Source organism: Typopeltis vanoorti, chromosome 22 (genome assembly GCF_054136105.1).
Source record: "Typopeltis vanoorti isolate ZY-2024b chromosome 22, IOZ_Tvanoo_1.0, whole genome shotgun sequence".
Classification (NCBI taxonomy): domain Eukaryota; kingdom Metazoa; phylum Arthropoda; class Arachnida; order Uropygi; family Thelyphonidae; genus Typopeltis; species Typopeltis vanoorti.
This window is the reverse complement of record NC_143570.1, coordinates 72,769,880-72,791,154: the sequence shown is the minus strand read 5'-3', so window position 1 is coordinate 72,791,154 and position 21,275 is coordinate 72,769,880. Positions and strand designations below refer to the sequence as shown.

At 36.9% G+C, this 21,275-nt stretch overlaps 1 protein-coding gene across 8 annotated transcripts in view; it reads right to left on the bottom strand.

Annotated features, from left to right (window-relative positions):
• The window catches only part of Bmcp (uncoupling protein Bmcp mitochondrial), a 475,843-nt gene that overhangs the window by 404,779 nt on the left and 49,789 nt on the right, over nucleotides 1-21,275 (bottom strand). For all 8 annotated transcript variants that reach the window (XM_090411822.1, XM_090411820.1, XM_090411824.1 and 5 more), the window contains one exon: nucleotides 18,531-18,569. The gene's annotated coding sequence lies outside the window, so the exon portion shown is untranslated. The remainder of the gene's footprint in view (nucleotides 1-18,530; nucleotides 18,570-21,275) is intronic.

The window sequence follows — 21,275 nt, the reverse complement described above, 5'->3', positions numbered from 1 at the left end:
CCTAACTTATTAAAAAAAAAAAAAAAAAAAAAAAAAAAAAAAAAAAAAAAAAGGGAAATATATATATATACAATTAAAAAAGTTAGGAAGGATTAGCTGATTTATAAAGTACTATCTCCCACAAAGGAGATAGATGTAAATCATCGGATCTGTTTAAGTTAGAAGAGTGAAGTAAAGTTTCACATGTTTCTTTATAAAACTGTTCCGTTCCATGAGGAAATGACTTTTGTGAAGGACTCTTGTTTTGTTCCAATGAACACTATGTCTAGTGATGATGGCATGCTCTGCAAGATGCCTGTGATACTCAGGTAAAAATTCTACTAATATGATTTAATTCTGTTATTATAATTTTAATTATTATGTCTACTCACGGTATTTCCTTACTGAAACATAATCTATGCAGTTCTTTATACTACCATTTGGGGATGTCCATATATATTTATTATTAGGGCATTGATAGAACAAGGTGTTTGCAATCACTAAATCGTTTGCTTTACAGAAGTGTAATAATTGTTCTCCTCTGTCATTAAGCTCTCTGTATCCAAAATGTCCCATCACATCTTTTTTGTCTACACAAACTGTTCTATTTTAGCGTTAAAATCTCCCATCACTATCAGGAGTTCTCTGTTTTTTGATCTTCTATTTTCTGTTGTAGTTCCTCATACAAATTTTCTATTTCTCCCTCTGGGTGGTTACTGTCTGGTGCATATATCTGGATTATTTTAATTATTTGAGCTCTTTCTTTTGCTTGAAATTTCGCTGTGATTATTCTGGGAGACACTGGCTTTATTTCAATTACTGAGTGTGTAAGTTTCTTCTCAATTAATAATGCAATTTCTTCTCTGTGAATGTTATCTTTTCTTCCTGAGAAGTATAATCTTCCTTCTAACTCTACCAATGTGTCTCGGATAGACCTAAAACACTCCATTTCAATCTTTTAAAATTTTCTTGGACTAATTGCAATTTTCCATATTGGTATAATGATCTTATGTTGAGGGTGGCTATGTACTTCATATCTTTTGCTGACCACATCGCTGATTTCACACCTATTCTATGTGGTCTTGGAGTAGGCACACTGGCTGTCCAGCAAGCAGTAGCATTTTCTCTGTTTGTAGATCTGCTCCAGTTCATGGAAGTAACTAACTTCCATGAACCAGAGATCCTATAGAACAAGTAAAATATTTCAGCCATTTAGGCACAGTTTTTAGTGAAAATGGCAGTTAAATCTAGAAATAGACAACAGAATAAACAAAGCTAGTATGGTGGGCAGCCAGCTGAATAAATTTATATGGAATAAGAGAGAAATTAGCCGAAACAACAAACTAGCAGTATACAAGACAGTGTTTAAACCAGTTCTAAGTTGTGGATCTGAGAACTGGGTTAGAAATAAAGCACTTGCTCAAAGACTAGATACCACAGATATGAGGGGTCTGAGAAAAATCAGGGAAGTGAATCAATGGCAGAATCATATTAAAAATGAAGATATTAGAAAGGAACTTGACATTATTAGCATTCAAGAATATGTAATCACAGCTAATCTAAGGTGGTACAGCAGTCTTAAATAGAATGGCAAAGAAAGGTTAGCATTGTTGAATGCCAAGATGGTAGGAAAGAGATTCAGTCAGAAGTGCCTTAGAGTACCTTAGAAGCACAAAATGTTAGATATGACAATATTGGAGTGCTCACAAGTAATAGACTGATTTGAAGGAAAATTGTTGATAGGAGATTAACGATAATGTAAACTTAATCATTGTAGCGCTGTCATAGTAACCTGAACACCTTAGAAACTTACATATCAGGAAATTGATGATGTCATCTACTCCACTGTCTTCACACATTTCATGTTTTGATTGCTTCTTTTTCTACCTCAAGTATTGATATGCACTTTTATTTGCATTTCTGTTCAATATTTTCTACTACTATTCTGTCACTGCTTGTTTCATTTAACAGTCTTTTAAAGTAATTACTTCAGACATGTAGAATATCTCAGTTTTCATATCACATTTCACCTTTGATTCCTTTTACAGTATTATTTCCTCTTATTTCAATAGCCTAGAAAACATTTATTTATCTTCTATATTTTTACCAGAATTTTCCCATAGATACTTTAACACACACAGCTTAGCTTTCTTACATTTTCTTGTTATGGTTTTAGGATATCTGCTGACTTATTTTCCAAGAAATTTTGGTATGCTTTCTTCTTTTACAGAATTGCTTCTTTAATGTCTTGTGCTCACTATGGTGTTCTTATTCTTCTACTCTTGAAGAAAACTTCACTAGATGCCTTTCTAGCTATATCAATCAATCTTTTCTTCAGTCTGCCATTGATACTCCAAGGTTTTTGAAATAGTTCTTGTTTAAGAAATAGTTCTTGTTTTGAACTATTTCTTAAAGAATGTCTGTATAGTTGAGTCTACAGTTCACTTGTAACAGCTGCTGAACTTTAATTACTTTGAAACTTTCTTAAATATTGTTCTTTTCAAGTGATATTTATTTTTATCCTACTTAAAACTAAAAGAATAAAGTGAGTGCTTTGCTTGAATGGTAACAGTAAGACAGCATATATAGATGGAGGCAAGTTAGCAGTGGTGAGTGTCAAGAGAGTAGGCACAGCTTGTGGTGAGTTAGCAGTAAAATAGCACACGTGCAAGGTAGTGAAAATGCAATTTGCATAAATGGCACTGAGAAAGTAACTGAAGAGATGAAAGTGGAGTTGGTAAAGATCAGGCAAGAGATTAAACATATGAGAAATGAATTCAGGAAAATTACAGATTTGCATGGGAATGTGAGGTAGAATGGGACGAAAGATTTGAAAGAAATATCGAATAATTTGAGAGGGATAATGTACGGAGATTTGATGAAAAGAGGTGGGATGGGTGAAAAGGTGCACAAGGTCAGTTTTCTGGGAAGGAGAATGAGAAGAGTGATTGAAGCACTGGATAAGAGGAGTATGCAAGCAAAAGATTTGGTAGTGGCAGTTGTCATGAATGATTTGACTGGTAACAAGAAGAAGGCAAGGAGGGATAGCATGAGGCTGTTAAGAAGAGTGAAAAATAAGGGTGGAAGGTAAGGTAGTCAGCATGTTGCCCAGATATGATAATGATAAGTTAAGAAGGTAAAGTAAAGTAAAGATTATGAATGGTATGCTAGCAGAGTTGTGTGAGGAGAAACTAGTTCATTTTGTGAATGTGTGAGATCAATCTGTTTGGTGGAGAACTATATAAAAGAGATGGGATACATTTGAATGGATTTGGTGTGAGTCAGTAGGAGAAACTGCTGCTGCAAGAGAGACAATGACTGAAGTGAATGTAAGATGTGAAGAAGCAAGTAGTGTTGTGGAAAAGCAGGAGATTAAAGTAGGCAAGTTTGTGAATGGAAAGGTGAGTGGCACGAAGAGACAAGGAACACAGGGTGGACATACAAATGGGAGAGGTCAGGCTTGACACAGAGGCACTGCATGAGAAGTGTAGATTATGATTTTAGGAGTAGATGTGTGAGTGTGTGCAAGAGACAATTATTATTATTATTATTATTATGATTATTTGATAACCTCCATGGAGTCAACACTCATCGTGAGAGGCCCACTCAACCAACAACATGCCTATCATGACAAGCTTTGAAGTTATTCACACTACCTGCACTCACAGCACACTCAGGCAATCCATTCCACTCAATAATAACTCTCCACATAAAAAATCTACTCCTCACGCCCTTCTTCACCCCATCTTTATACATCTTTCAGAGATGGCCTCTTGTTCTTCCTATCTTAACATCCACCCTTTTTTATAATTCCTTCTGTATTAAAATGACAGAATCCCTTAACTAATTTGAAGGTCACTATCATATCTCCTCTTTTCTGCCAGCATCTGTAATCCACATACCATCAAACGCTCTTCATAACCAAAACAACAGATCCTCTCTGTTGTTTCTCTTCATAACCAAAACAACAGATCCTCTCTTCGGATCCTCTCTAGTGTTTCCACATCACAATGAAAACTAAGTGACCAAATCAATCTGAATACAAATACTACATGTGGTCTGACCAATGCCTTAATTAGAAGCACCACCTCCACCTTCAATGTACATTTTATCACAGCAGCTATACAATGTGCAGTTTTTGCAACACATGCAATGTGCCCTCGGACCTTCAATCCACTGTCCACAATCACTCCAAGATCCTGAATCTCAACCACTTCCTGAAGTACAGCTCCACAAACACAGTATGTAGCATTATATCTTTGTGTCCCAAAGTGTACACTTTGAATTAATTAACATTAAACCTGCAATCCCACTCATTTGTCAAAGCTAAAAGTGTATTCAAATCTTTCTGTAGAGAATTAACATCAGCACTACTCCTGATAATTCCACTTCACTTTGCATCATTGGCAAACAATTGAAGATCCCAGTCAATCCACATGATATATTAACAAACAAGTTAAACATTAAGGGTCCAAGAACAGAACCCTAAGGGATACCACTGGTCTCCTTCCTTTTCTGTCACAGTACTCCATCATACACAAATTGCTGGAATCTTTCAGAAAGCCAATCTTCAATACATCTAACCAATATGCTATCTAATCAAATCTTCTTCAGCTTATACAACAATCTGTCATGTGGTAATCTATCAAATGCTTTTGCAAAGTCCAAAAAATCATTTTATATGACTCTCCCTTATCCAACACATTTGTCACCTTATCATAAAACACAATAAGCAGATTTCTAAAACAAGACCCCCCCCCCTTTCACAAGCCCATGCTGATGTCATAGAGAATCTTATGTCCATCAAACCAATCCTGTATACTATTTCTAACTAATTTTTCCAACACTCTGATCACTTCTTCTTCTTCTTCACTTCACTGGGCATCTACAGATGCCGTATGGTCACTCCAATGCTCAGTGATGTGCCACACCAGGCCTTACCACGTAGTCCAGTTGTTTTCTTTTCTGGCGGCCTCAACTCTCTGAAGATCAGTCACTCCACACAAGCCATCCATCCATCTCATTGATGGTCTACCCCTACCTCTTTTTCCAGGAACTTTATCTTCTATTACTATTCTGAGAAGTTCCCCTTTCATCTTTTCTGTGTCCAAAATATTTTAACTTTCTTCTGTCAATATCCTTAAGAAGCCTTAAAGTTCTGCTGATCTTTTCTAACACCCATTCATTTGTGCGCCTTTCAGTATATAATATCCTCAACAGCCTTCTGTAACACCACATCTCAAAAGCAGATATCCGTTTCTTATCTGACTTCTTTAGGTTCCAAGTCTCACATCCATAAGTCGCTGTTGGAAAAACGACTGCATCCAAAATCCTCAACTTTGTTTCCATGGAGATAGATCCATCTTTCCAGATTTCAGACAGGTCTCTGACTGTTGTTTTAGCCATTCCTAACCTTTTTCTGACATCTTCTGAACAGCAATTCTTCACATTAATAATGGCTCCCAGGTACTCAAACTTGCTGACTTCCTCAATTCTTTCTCCATTAAAGTACACTTGTTTCTCAAGAGCTTCTCTGTTTGTATTTCCTTTGAGAACCATAATCTTTGTCTTGAAGTCCTCTGTTATTACTGATCTTGTTAACTTTGTGAAGAATTAGTCCTAGTTCTTCCATATCATTACAAAGGAGTACTGTATCATCAGCATACCTCAGATTACAGATCAATCTATCTCCTATCCTAATTCCTGTCCTGAGCTCATCCAATGCTTCACCCATGATGTCCTCCACATATATACTAAACAAGTGAGGGGAAAGTAAACATCCTTGCCTAACTCCTTTTCCAACTTGAAGCCAGTCAGTCAATCCAACACCTGTTCTTACCGTGGCTTGTTGCTCCTTATACAAGTTGGCTATCAACCTGAGTGTGTTGAAGGAAACCCGTTTTTTTCATTACTTCCCACAGTTTCACATGCTTAACACAGTCAAAAGCTTTAGAGTAGTCTAAGAAACACATTACCAGAGGGAGTCTGAATAACAACTGCAGATATACATAGATTGGTCTATAATAAGAAACATGTTCTCAACCATGCTTGTGGAGAAGTATTATTTTGCCTTCTTTCCACTACTTAGGAACCTTCCCCCCCACTACAAGACTTTCATTAAATAACCAAGTCAAGGGCGCAGCTAACTATATTGCTCATTCTTTAAAAATACGTGGTGATGTGTCATCTATTCCCACATCCTTATTAACGTTTAACCTGGCAACCCTTGATAAACCTCCATTTCTTTCACCTTTAATTATCCTAATCCTTGATTCCCTTCTACATGTTGCACAGCATCATTCACACCACTATGACATACACTGATGACGTGTTTGCTAAATATATATCATTTGCTATGGTTATTCTGCTACCATAACTATCCACCAGTGTCAACCTGCCATAATTTTTACTTTTTTCTCGCCACTTACCAAAAAAATTCCCTTGGATTAACTTTGATCTGACTGGCCAATTTCCTCTCATATTATACTTTTTCTTTTTTTAACCATGCTTGTCACTTTTCTGGCCTGCACTTTATATTCGTCATGCATCTGTTTGCTGCAAACTGTCTTGTACATCCTCAATAACAACTTCTTTGGTAACACTGGATGCTTGATTTCACTGTTCATTCATTTCACTTCTATTCTATTTATTCGCTTAATGCTTGGTATACAGTTGTGCATTAACTGTGTTAGATACTGACTTATCATGTCCTATGCACTGTCAACATCTTTTCTACTCAATTCATCAACCCATGTATTGATGTTAGTTGACTTCAGAGCTGCTCATAATCATCCACTTTACAGTTCTACATCTAGACCTTCTTGATAACAACTTTTTCCTTGATAACAATTTCTCAACCTTTGACTACCTTGCAATCCAATATCTCATGATCACTTTCACCAACAGGTGGCAGTGTTGCTTCCATCACAAGCTGCTTTAGATAGTTATCCTGCAGAAACTCAACAAATTCACTTCTTACTATACACTGAATGTTACTAAAGATATGTTAATGCTTGTTACTGTATACTACCTCTTCTTTCCAATTCACATTCCTTTTCCCATTAGGATCATCTTCCTTTTACTTTACCAACTAATCTGTCTACATATTTCACAAGCAGCACTCTCTATACATTCCCTGCCCTATAACAGCATCCTATTTGATATGCTATTCTATTGATCTCAATTTCACACCAAACAGCTTCAAAATTCAATTAATTGACAATTTCTCTCCTACCATCATCAATACTCCCTGCCTCCTCTCTTCATCTTCCAATCCTTTTGGAAAATTCTCTATCCTACAGTTTCAAGTCCTGACAGTATATCATTTTCAGTCAACTAAGTTTCACTCATGCCAATTATCTTTGGGCATACTGATTCGATCAATGCTGCAAACTCAGGCACTTCAGTTCTGACACTCCGTACATTAGTATACAAGCATGATAATTCTCCACTCTTTGAGGCCATCCCATTAACACAATCACTCTTTACTCTCTCTCTCTCTCTCTCTCTCTGCTACATTGCACTTCTCTCTTTCCTGTGAGCATCTCCATTTCCTTGATCCTGATTTTCATTCATATTCTTATCATCCCCAAAAGTTTTGCTCTGCATCACTTTGCTTGCTATAATCACTTCCTCACCTTTGTACCCATTCTCCTCCTGTCCTTACATAACCTGCTTCTAAACTCTATGTGACTCTTAGCTCTATCAATTTCGCGTGCACGCGCGTGTGTGTGTTATTTTTGCATTTATTCCTGTTAAAAACTCCACTAATTTTTCCTGGCTTTATATGATTCCTAAAATTAAACACAATCTACTAATGGTTAACGAAGAGGACACTTTTCAATGCATAAAATTGCATCACATTTGCATTAATAGCCCGATTCAGTGGTAACAAATACAGATACTTTTAACCCCTTTAAACGAGATGCAGATGGTACAACGTGTCAAATTCTTAGTGTTCCAGTAGTTTTAATGGCCCAGAAGTCGAAACGAAGATTAATAACAGCTGAAATGAAGTCTATGAGAAAAACTGCAAAATATACTCTATTCGAGTACAACAGAAATGAAGAAATTATGAAAGAATTAAACCAGGATTCAGGAATAGAAAAAATTAAAAAAATATAAACATAAATGTAAGGAACATGTTGAAAGAATGAAAACAGAAAGATTACTAAACAAGCTGTAAATTTTAAATCATTAGGAAAAAGAAAGCCAGGCAGAGGCAGAGTGTGTGTCCCCAGAAGTCATTAGTAGCTGTGATTGATTATTGCGTGAAGCAATCCAACTGAACGTTGTCATTTGTCATGAGTTGCTGTTTTTGTTTTCTGAGTTTCATCTGTTTTATGTACGTGAAGTGTGAACTGACGTGTTTATGACACCGATATTGACAAGTTTTTAATATATATTTATAATTTCTATAAATAATTTATAACTTTTTTGTCCAATTTACAATGGAAAACAGTGTTAACTACGTACTGAATGTCCCGTTTCCAGCCTAAGCTTCCACAGATTGTATCATTATAGTCAATTGAGGTTGGAACCTATGTATCAAAAGTAAGTAAAATGAGTTATTTCAGCCTTTCTTTGGTTCATTACGGAAAAATAATTTCCCCAAGTGATTACTTTTTCCACTTTCTACACGTATTATTATTATTCAGGCCTCCATGGAGTCAAAAGACTCATCGTGGGAGGTCCTTTCTAAGAAACACACGTCTATCAAGACTCATCGAGGGAGGTCCCTCCTAAGAAACACAAAGTCTATCATACCACTCTTTAAATGCATTGACCGTTCTCGCTCTCACCACTCCATCAGGCATTCCATGGGTCAACCACCCTCCATGCAAAGAAACCACTCCTCATCCTCTTTCTCACAGTTTCCTTTCGTAACTTCCAGTGGATGGCTCCTTGTCATGACTCCTTCCTGCTGTTCAACCAAGCGAAAGAACTCCCCAGTGTCAACCCTGTAAACACCTCTCAACAGTTTAAAAGCCTCAATCATATCACCTCTCCTGCTTCTATCCACCAAACTCTGCAGTCCACACTCCCTCAGCCGATTCTCATAACCAACATTGTACAGTTCTGACACCATCTTTTTATCTGCCTTTGTACCTTTTCCACAGTTTTTAATTTATCCCCTTCAAATCCTGGGGACCAGATCTGAGAACAATAGTCTAAGTGTGGTCTGATCAGAGACATACAATGGAATGATAACCATTTTATCTCTGCAGGTCAGTGTCCTTCTCATTATTGCAGCAATCCTCTGTGTTACCTTCACTACCTTTGCAATGTCTCCTAAATTTCAGGTTTCTATCAATTATCAACTCCAGATCTCTTGTCTCCCCTACTTCCTCCAGTTTAACTCCTCCCATAGAGTATGCAGCTTGACCAACTAATCTGTCTACATATTTCATAAGCAATACTCTCTATACATTCCCTGCCCTATAACAGCATCCTATTTGATATGCTATTCTATTGATCTCAATTTCACACCAAACAGCTTCAAAATTCAATTAATTGACAATTTCTCTGCTACCATCATCAATACTCCCTATATATCAAAATTCAAATTATCCATGTTTCACTTTAGTATTTGCTAATGATAATCTAATCTCACCATGACGTGTAAGCCCTTTATGCATCTCACATAAACAGAATGCGTGAAGCATAGCTATTGTTGTCTATTATTTTAACGGTATAATAGAACACAGAAACTAAGTAAATAATTAATTTATTAACTTGATGCTGATATTTCGCTGGTGTTATAACCAGCATTCAGAGCACAAAAACACTGTTTGTCACAATACGTGAGACTAAAACAACATGGTGTACTTAAACAAAATTGTAGCAGCAACACAAAGACTAGAGTCCTGATTTTGGCGCCCTCTATCTGAAAAAAAAAAAAAAAAGCTATCATATATTACTAGAGTCCTAGAAAAGTGCTAGTTTTTTCTTAATATGACAGTCTCCCAGATCTTCAGCAAGTTAATACAGCCATATTTGTTGAGATTTGGAGTGTGTTTTAGGACTTCTGTCGCCTCTAAGAACAATCTCTCTGATTTATACGGGTTTCTGTGTAGTACTTTTGTGTTTTTCCAGTTGATCCTGTGTGCAGGGGTATCCAGAGCACACAGGATCAACTGTGTGCTAGGCCCGACTTCCCATAATGATAATTCCGAATGTATCTTTTATGTTCGCTGATGCGGATGTTCACAGTTCTTCCTGTTTGACCGTAGTAGGCTTGATTGCATGAGCAGGGTACTTGGTAGACTCCTGGATGTGATAAAGGAGGAATGCTGTCCTTGGGTGAGCGGATGAGGGTGGCTAATTTGCTACATGGTCTGAATGTAGTGCGTAGTTTATGTTTATTGAGAATTCTTGAGATCTTTTCGGATGTGCCTTTAATGTAAGGGATGGTGACTGTTTTGTTGTAGTTCTCTGTGGTGGATGGTGGGAGGGGTTTCTTAGGAGTGTTTAGTATTTTGTTTATTTTATGTGGATTGTAGCCATTGGCCAAGAAGGTGTGGCGTAAGTGAGTCAGTTCAGCAGTAAGAGCCTTGTCATTGGAACAGATTGCTCTCGCTCTATGGGTTAGCGTTTTTAATATGCCATATTGTTGAGAAGGATGATGGTGTGATTGTTTGTGTAAGTATCTGCCTGTATGTGTGGGTTTTCTAAAAACTGAAAATGATAAGGAACCATCTGGGAGACGTATGATGAGTGTATCCAGGAAGGGTAGACAGTTGTTGGCTTCCAGTTCCATAATAAAGTGGATTTTTGGATGTTGGCTATTTAAATGTGCTAAGAATGTTTTCAATGTCTCAGGGCCATGTGGCCAAATAGCAGCACATCATGAACATAGCGTAGCCAAAGTGTTGGTTTGAGAGTGGCTGTATTGATTGCTTGTTTTTCCAGGTGTTCTATGTAAAAGTTGGCTGGGGGGGAGAAGGGGGGAGCCCATGGCTGTCCCATCAATTTGTTTGTATATTTTCCCTTTCCATGTGAAATATCCTGCATGTATTGTGAATTTGAATAGTTCAAATATATCAGGGGAGAAGTGTGACTTCAGTAGATTGAGGGTTTCTATTAGTGGTACATTTGTGAATAGTGAAGTGATGTCAAAGCTTACTATTAAGTCTGAGCTTTTTAGGTGTGCTGAATTTTTGACAAAGGAGGGAGAATTGTTAGTGAGAGTGGCTAGTAGCTTCGCTAAATGTCTAGCCAGTTTGTATGTGGGACTATTTATACTGTCCACAATTGGGCGTAGGGGTGTGCCTGGTTTGTGAATTTTTGGTGCTCCATAGATCCTCGGTGTTTTAACATGGAAGGGTTTGAGTTTGTTAACTGTGTCTTTGGACCAGGAAGTGACTTTTTTCAATAATTTTCGTGCCTTATTCTTTTGTGTTGGTGGGATTGCGATCTATAATTTTGTATGCTGACTGATCTTGTAATAGTGTGTGCATTTTGTTTTCATATTCAGTTGTGTCCATCACCACGGTTGCATTTCCTTTGTCTGCTTTTGTTATGGTAATCTGGCTGTTGTTATGTAGCTCTTTTATAGCAATGAATTCCTTATGTGGGATATTATTTTTGGGAGGCTTGGACTTGATTAGGATGTTGGCCACATCTAAACGTATGTTGTCAGCTATTGTTGGAGGCAGGTTGTATATTCCTCGTTCGATGGACGCCATTATTTCGGCATTTGGAACTTGCTTGGGAGTTATGGCAAAGTTGTGCCCCCGACTTAAAGCAGTCGTGGCTTCTTTGCTTAAGGTGAGTGACGATAGATTCATGACGACGAGGTCTTGTTGTAATTGCAGTCGTTGTATGGTGTTCCGTTGTTGGAGATTTTCGAACTTATTTTGGTGCCGGTTTTTGACTCTGTCGAATTCTTTTTTTGCCGTTGCGTCGGTGATGTTCTTTAAGATCTGCCAAATTCTGTATTTAGAATATTATGCAGTGATTCTCGTAATGCGCTGATGGTTGCATCTGCTTTTGCTAATTCCAGGCGAGTGGTGTTAATCTGTTCACGTAAAAGCGCTACACTCGCTCGTTTATAGATGAGTTGGGCTTTGGCCGAGTGGAACTTGTTTTTGATTTTAAAACAATTCGGTATTAATTTGGTGTCTCGGCACCTCTTTAAGAAGGCTAACCTGTTTAGTTGCTGCGCCAATTTCAACTTCCACTTGCCATATTGTCGTGTCTTGCGTACGATATCGTCTCCGTGAAGAATCCTTAAACGTGTGAACAGACTTATGTGTTCGTCGAACATGTTGTTTATTATTTTAACGGTATAATAGAACACAGAAACTAAGTAAATAATTAATTTATTAACTTGATGCTGATATTTCGCTGGTGTTATAACCAGCATCTTCAGAGCACAAAGACACTGTTTGTCACAATACGCAAGACTAAAACAACATGGTGTACTTAAACAAAATTGTAGCAGCAATTTTTTAATTGAAATTAGCTGGTGTTATAACCAGCAAAGGTTATAACACCAGCGAAATATCAGCATCAAGTTAATAAATTAATTATTTACTTAGTTTCTGTGTTCTATTATACCGTTAAAATAATAAACAACATGTTCGACGAACACATAAGTCTGTCCACACGTTTAAGCATAGCTATTGTTCATTTAACCTTTATGCTTCCCATATTTAAAATTATATTAACTGATAAATATATCAAACATAATTGCATTGGACCAATTAAGGTGAGCATTGATGCACTCTGCACTTTCATACATTCATACAACTTTCATACATCAATAAAAATGCAATCATATGGTCAAATTGACATGAATTTTGAAGCACAGGTTGCATAAGCCACATGACTGCACACCCAACCTAAATACGCATGCAAAGCCATATATATATTACAACCATTTCAATTTCAGCAACAAAGATATTTCTAATAGAATTTAATACAGCTAAATTCAAATTATATGCAGTAATTTGTAATTTTGTTGAAATTTTTTTACTATTCAATTACTAGTCTTCAATGACAACAACTTGTTCATTTTACTCTCTCATCTATCAAAGTACACTGCAGCTGAGTTTTGGAGAGAAATTATGTAAAGAAATGCTTCTTGATTAGCTTTGAACTGACTGGCTAATCTCGTCTCATATTCTACTTTTTTTTTTTTATGGCCTGCACTTCATATTCTTAATGTATCTGTTCACTGCAAACTGTCTTGTACTTCCTCCATAACAACTTCTTCTGTAACACTGCTTGCTTGATTTCACTGTTCATCCATCTCACTCCTAATCTATTTATTCATTTAACTCTTCATATGCATTTATGCATTGCTTGTGTTAGACACTGCCTTATCATTTCACATGCACTGTTAACATCTTCTCTACACAATTCATCAACACAATGTATTGATGCTAGTTGACTACATAGCTTCTGATAATCACCCATAGTTCCAAATACAGACTTTCTTGATAACAACTTCTTCTTGTTTGACTACCTTCCAAACCAATACCATACAATCACTTTCAACAATAAGTGGCAGTGTTGATACCTCATTCACAATAACATATCACCAAATCTAATACCAATAAACCTCATGTCGCTTCCATCACATGCTGCTTTAGATAATTATCTTGCAGAAACTCAACAAACATCTTGGTGACATTTGGGGTGACACTTAAATCTGGAGAGAAAAATAGAGAGGACTGCAGAGGAGTCATATCCAAGAGGTGGGGTCAATGGGACTTGTTACAGAAACAGAAATTAGCTAGTGCGTATGTTTACAAATGTTAGAAGTTTTTGAAATAAGGGAAATGAAATTGTAGCACTGATAGCATTCATTCGCCCAAAAACTGTTGGTATAAGTGAGACATGAATGAAACAAGAGTGACATTCTGACAGGAACAGAAGGGATATGTAGTCTTTCATGAAGAAAGACAAAGCAAAAAGGGAGGGGGAGGAGTATTTATTGATGATGGTGGAGGAGTTGTGCTTATCTGGGGTGGAGATGCAAGGAGCAAATACTGGCAGTGGTTTTGAAGCAGTATTGTGCGAAGTGGAAGTCAATGTGACAAAATGTTTAGTAGGATGATGCAATAGACCCAATAATGCAGAAGGTAGTGAGAAGGAAATATTTAGGCAAGTTGTTCTAGCTAATAAGATAAGGGTGATGATTTTTGGAAATTTCAATTATGGTAATACAGACTGGAATGAACAGACAGCATCAGGAACCAAAGAGAATGAATTTCTTGAGTTTTAAAGTGACGACTACCTTAAGCAATACATAACAGAAGCCACACGTGGATCGAAGGGCTTGGATTTTATTATCTTATCACAACATATTGTTGTAAATGAAGTGTCACACTGTCCTCCAGTTGGTGAAAGTGACCATGAAGTGATCACTTGGGTGGTAGGAAAGCCATATCAGGACTTTATGAGAAAGGGTTATATGTGGAATCATAAGGTGAGTGATTATGGCAAACTCAGGAGGCAGCTTGAAGCAATATTATGGAATGAGGAATTGGAGGGAAGGAAATCAATGTTGCTTGGTCTCTACTGAGGAAGTATCTGGCAGAGGCAATGACTGAGTGCGTTCCAAAAGTCAGGAGATTAAATAAGGTAGGTGTAAAATGGATATAGATGAAGAGGTGAAGCATGCAATCTGGAAGAAAAATACATTGTGGGGGTAGCACAAGATGAGTAGAGATAATCAGTTATATGAAGAGTACAAAAAGCAAGCGAGGAAGTTGACTTGCTTGATAAGGGTAACAAAAGTGTAGTATGTCAGCAGTTAGTAAATATGCTAAAAGAAATCCTAGGGAGTTTTTTTAGCATATTGTATTCTGGAAGAATACATTAAATATATTAATTATAAGAATACATTGAATATATTAAATGGAAGAATGATTATGGGAGGATGGTGTTGGTCATTAATAATGGGAGAATGATAAACACTGAGGAGGATATAGCAGAGGTGTTTAATGAGCAGTTCATTAAAGGATTCTATCCTTGTGATTGTAAAATAATGCAGAACTTGAGAACAGTGTGAATGGGAGGGAGGATTAATGACAGTGAGTGAGCAGGAGATATAGGGAGGTGATAAGACTTAGGAATCAAATTATAGGTAACTTGTCTGGAGTTGTGGCCAAGGTGTTGGAGAAGCTAGTGAAGACAAGGATTCAGAACTGGGTTGACAGCAGAAGCTGTGTGGAAATCTTTCAATAGATTTCCACATGAAAAACTAGTAATTAAACTGGAACATATGGGTTTGGATAGTGGATTAGTGCTTTGGAATGGAGATTGGCTGTCTGAAAGGTATCAGCAGGTTGGGTATAGAGACAGAGAGATATCCCAGAAGAGGAAAGTCACTAGTGGTGTGCCCAGGGGTCTATTTTGGGACCACTGTTGTTTAATTTCTATGTAAATAACATTGAAAAGAGCTTAAATGGTTATCTACAGTTGTTTGCAGATGATGCAAAGTTGGGGAGAGTTATGAGAAGTAAAGCAGATGTTATAAAGATCTAAATAGACTTTCTGAATAGGTGAGTGTGCGAGGATGTCAGTTTAATGTAGCAAATTGTAAGGTTTTAAAATGTGGGAAGCAAAGATGGGATGCAGAGTATAGAATTGGTAGGGATATTTTAGAGGGGGTGGAAGAGATAAAAGATCTGGAGTGATAGCAGATAGAGATTTGAAATTTTGTGGACATTTTGTTAAAATTGTGAGGACAACACAGGCAGATTATAGGAATGATGTCGAAGAAAGGATATTTTGATTCCATTTTACAAGGCTTTGATAAGGCCACATATGAATTACTGTGCAAAGATTTGGTTATGTGGTTTTCAAAAGGATGAGATGTTGGAGAGGGTTCAGAGAAGATTGACTAAGTTGGTTTCTAGTCTCTGGAAAGTGGAATATGAGGAGAGATTGAGGGAATGCGAATTACAGGGCTTAGTGGATAGAAGGAAGAGGGGGAGACTTGATCAACATGTATAAGTTGGGATAATTACCAGATTAATGTGGATGAGATTTTTTATAGAATATTTGGTGATGGGGGAGAACGAGAGGCCAACCCTGGAAACTGTATAAGGTGGGTGTGAGCAAAGGAGGTGAAGAGTAGATTTTTTGCATGGAGAGTAATGGATGATTGGAAAGCATTTAAGTCAAGGTATAATGAGCTATGCATGTGAGAGTGGGACCTCCCACGATGAGTCTCTTGATTCCATGGAGGTCTATTGATAAGAACAATAATAAAAACTAATTAAGATAACACTATCAACAATAACACAGTCAATGAAGCTTTTCTTATTTATTGTCTTTCTCCATGTTTTGTACACATCTCTTTGTTGGGAAATGGTGTTTTCAATGACTAGTCTGTATCCTGAACAGAAATACAGCAGATGCTTACCATTATCATTAGCCTTGCCTTTTTCTCCAAATTTTCACAAAACTTTTCTATATGCATGGTGAGAATGACTTCCTACTCTGCTGTTTAGATCTCCAATAAGGACCACCTTTTCCATTTTCTTTATGTCAGCCTTCTCAAATGACTCAAAAAATTCCTCCACTTCTCCTTAGCATCTTCTGTGGGACCACGGGCACAAATAAGTTTCACTATCCATTTTCCCATATTAAAATTTGCCTGCACAACTTTATCTGAAATTGCTTTCCAATCAAGTTTATCTTCATGTTTGGTGTTGGTGTTGAATGCTCGCACTACTTCTGCCTTTCCTTGAGCATTATTATCCAAATATGATATTTATTTTTTATTTATTATATTTATACTAGGGGCTTCACCCCACCCACCCCCACAGCGCCTACGCCTCCTAACCCCCCCCCCCCCAAGTTCTGGACTGGTAAGCAGGTAAGAGCCGATAAGCCAGTAAGACAAAAAAACGTGACATAAAAACATTTTCAAATTTCAGCTTATCTTTTATAATGAGAGTAGATTTAGCAGGATCTCACCTGTTTTTCTTTTTTCTTTTTTTTTCTTTTTTTTTTTTTTTTTGTCTCAGTTACACCAATTATGTTCATGATGTACTTCACCAGTTCTTCTGCATGCTCAATTTCCTTTTCATCGATACTCCTTACATTGATGGTCAATTTCTTCTAACACTAAGTTTGTTCCAGTAGCTGATTTCAATATTCACCCTGGGTCTGATAAATAGCAACCCTATATCTCTATATCAATCTTTGTGTTTAAAGTATCATTAATGCCAATTTCTTGTCCAGCTGTTAAAAATTCCAAAACCTTCTCACTCATCCTTATTCCAGGGGCTTCTGGCATTCATATACATGAATTACAATATCTCCTAGGCCCTGACTAGGATATCATTACAACTATCGCCTGTATGACTGGGTCCTTTAAATTCAAGCCTTTTGAACAGTTTTGATTTTTTTAATCATTCCTATTCTCATACTGTCTTGCATGAGGGGTGACTGTGCACATGCTCATCTACATCCCAGTTAATGGTCTGCCTGATTTTGCACTTCCAATCTCTCACTTCACAATACTTTCTCCAAACAGCTAACTCAAAATCCATTCAAGTGCAATTTATCAGTCATATATGAGTCTATATATAATAATATAAACTGGACAAACCATGGTATAAAAATCAATAACAGAAACTTAACACACCTAAGATATGCAGATGATATAACTTTTGCAAACACTCCAGAAGACCTTAATATAATGATAGAAGACCTATATCATGAAAGTAGAAAATTCAATCTAAAAATAAACAGAGAAAAAACTAAAACCATGTTTAACCATTTTGTAACACCAAAAAACATAATAATAGAAAAATTTCTTGGAAAGAGTCTTTTTATATACATACTTAGGTCATCTCACTGATCTAAACTGAGGATTCCAAAAGGAAATAAATAGGAGAGTTCAACTTATCTAAAGTGCATTCAGAAAATTGAAAAGCATTTTCCAAAACAATGATGTCCTACTCTGTTTACAAAGGAAGACATTTAACCAGTGTATACTTCCAGTGATCACACATGGTTGTGAAACTTGGTTGCTAACAAAAGCACTGGCAAATAAACTAACAACAACTCAAAGAAAAATGGAGAGGTTGATGCTAGGCATCACATTGAAAGATAAGAAGTGAAACATCTGGATAAGAAGCCAGACTCGCATCACTGATATCATCCTTCACCATAAGCAACTAAAATGGAAATGGACCAGACATCTATCCAGAAGAGAAGATGAGCAATGGACCACTATACTAATGAACTGGATTCCAAAAGAAGGTGGAGTGATGAATTGTCAAATTTTGTTGGGGAAAATTGGTTCAACCATTGCCAAGAACAGAGAAAGGTAGAAAGAACTGGAGGAGGCCTTCATCCAGCAGTGGACAGAAATGGCTGATGAATCTTTTTGCAAATTAAATCACTCCATACATCTACAAATTGCACAACATTCCTATAAGCTAAGGTAGCATAAGTAGTGTATGCCAAAAAATCCTATCTTCAAAAATTGAAGAATACTGCACAGTAAAGGAAATTTTAAAGATTATTTTCTATACTTGGTATTAACATTAAAAGAAATAAGTGAAATAAATTTACTATACCTGAAAAATGTGTGCCAGCTGCATTCCGCGACATCTTCACTGAAATCAGAAATTGAAAATTAGAAAATGAAACATTTCAGAATTTTTAAAAATTATATAGTGTATTAATTTAACATGTTCATGCTGCGATGGCTCTTGTGCTGACAAGTGCAAAATAAGTCAAGAGACAGTTACATCACAGTGTGAATGGAAGTGAAGAAGGCAAGAAAATAGATGTAACAATGCAAAAGTGGATGAATTACCACCAACATACAGACAAGGTAATAAGAATAATAACACAACTGTAGCAGTAATTGAAGAAAAAAATGACAATCCAGATGAGGCTGCTTTCACCACCTGAATTTCTGGAACATTGGGATATAATATATGTTGTGCAAATGTTATCAATCATGATAACATCTCTATTATGGAACAGAGACCATGAGGATAAGATGAGGGAATGTGCTCCAAAGTTCAGTGGCTAAGTGGTGGAGTGCTAGGACTATCCATAAATTCATGAATGAGTCCTTATAAAAGATAATATGGCTCACCATTCCTGCTTTTTGCCACTATTTTCAGGCAGTCTTCAGCAAAAGTGCTATGTATATCATAACAGATGTACAACCTAATGTCACAAAGGCCTGAATAGCACTCCATTTCCTTTAACATGTTATTATGTAATTTATGGATACCCATGAGTCAGTAAAAATCACAGATCAAACACAAATGAGGCCGTCTGTACTATGAAAGTGGGGTATGTGGGGGAGATGTTTGGAATGACAGCCAAAGCAACTAAGGTTATAAAGGTCGTATATGTTTTTCTGAAATGAATGGACTGCACTGCACTGTATGACTATGATTATACCAGAGAATTTTAAAAGAATTTTAACATTTTTTCCCCTTTTGGGTTACACAAAGACTACTGACTAAACTGTCACAATGCATTATGAAATGTACTAATAGCATCTGAATCCCTCAAAGTTCTGAACAATAGCATTATTATATGCAATGGTCTTGATGAGCTAATAAATAATACAAATATCTTATGTAAAAAATTATTCATTAACATAAAATAATTGCGTCCGCACGGTTGGCCTAATGGCTGTACGCTTCGCAACCATAGGCCTGGGGAAGGAGTGCACTGCACTGTATGACTATGATTATACCAGAGAATTTTAAAAGAATTTTAACATTTTTTCCCCTTTTGGGTTACACAAAGACTACTGACTAAACTGTCACAATGCATTATGAAATGTACTAATAGCATCTGAATCCCTCAAAGTTCAGAACAATAGCATTATTATATGCAATAGTCTTGATGAGCTAATAAATAATACAAATACCTTATGTAAAAAATTATTCATTAACATAAAATTATTGCGTCTGCACGCTTCGCAACCATATGCCTGGGGAAGGAGTGTCCTAGGTTCGATTCCCGTCAGAGACGTGAGGAGCTGAAAGATCTTCCTCAGCCATAGTCAAGTTAGCCGGTCTTGGGCGTGGACAGTAGGGTTTTTCTCTCCAGTTTATCTGGGATTTTTCATCCTGCAAAGCAGGCAAACCGGCCTTGAGAACGCAACACCACTGCAGACATAGGATACACCGAGGTGTAGGGCTGACCACCTTATCCTGTGAATGGTTTAGGTCCGATAATTAATATAAACCCTTGACACTGCAAAGTAAAAGAGAAGGAAAAGAAAATGAGATGAAAGATAAAATTATTGTTCATGTTTCACAGACATCTTCATGCATTCCAGTCTCAACTGATGTTAATCCACCCGTTACAAAATAACTGTAGGTCATTACTGAATAAATAAGTAAGTGAGGTAGCAGTCTGCAAGAACTTTTTCATAACCTCAGGTAGCTAAACTTTCAGTACCAGCTAATTATCAGTTATAAACTTTTCTAGCTATGGCTGCTGTATGCCTCACAGTAACAACACAGGAATGGTCAGATCATGTTGATCTGCCTCCTAGTAACATATAGTACTGACTATATGAGGCTTCTCAGTCCTCCCAATGTCTTCAACACCTACTTTGTTACAAAGTTTCCGTTATGTATTTATTTATTATTTCATGACACCTCCAAGGAGTTCAAAGATTTACCAAGGGAGGGCACCTACTCTACAACTCTCTCTGTCCACCACATAATCCACCAAATACACTGATCATCATCTATCATCATCATCTACCGCCCACCACCACCACTAGTATTTTTCTCTGTAAACTGCACGTGTCCTTAAGGCCAATTTGCCTGTATGCAGGATGAAATACCCAAGATTCTGGGAGAAAAATCTCTGCTACCTCTGTATGAGATCTGTATGAGGTTAACTCACCTTCAATTGAAAAAACCCATATTAAGATTCCTCCCATCACGACAAGAATCAAACTTAAGCATTTTCCAATCAAAGAGTGCAACGTACCATCATTCTTCCAATTGCATTGTGGAGGTGCTTGTTATCTTAAACCACCTTCACAAAAAATGTTATTACCATCTACCAGCCTTATTGCAATACACACAGCTTTGCAATTCCAGCTAACAGAAGAATTAATAACTGTATACAGAAAAAATTGGAGAAAATTGAGAATTTTCTCCAATATCAACTCAACATCCCATATTTGTAAAAATTAACCACTAGTCTAACTGATATCGAGCGCAAAGGATACAGTAATTTTAGGAAGGATAGACAGAATAGGAGAGAAGGGGTCATGCTGCTAATGACATTAGATGACTTGAATCGTCAAACAGTTGTTCATATGGCAGTGA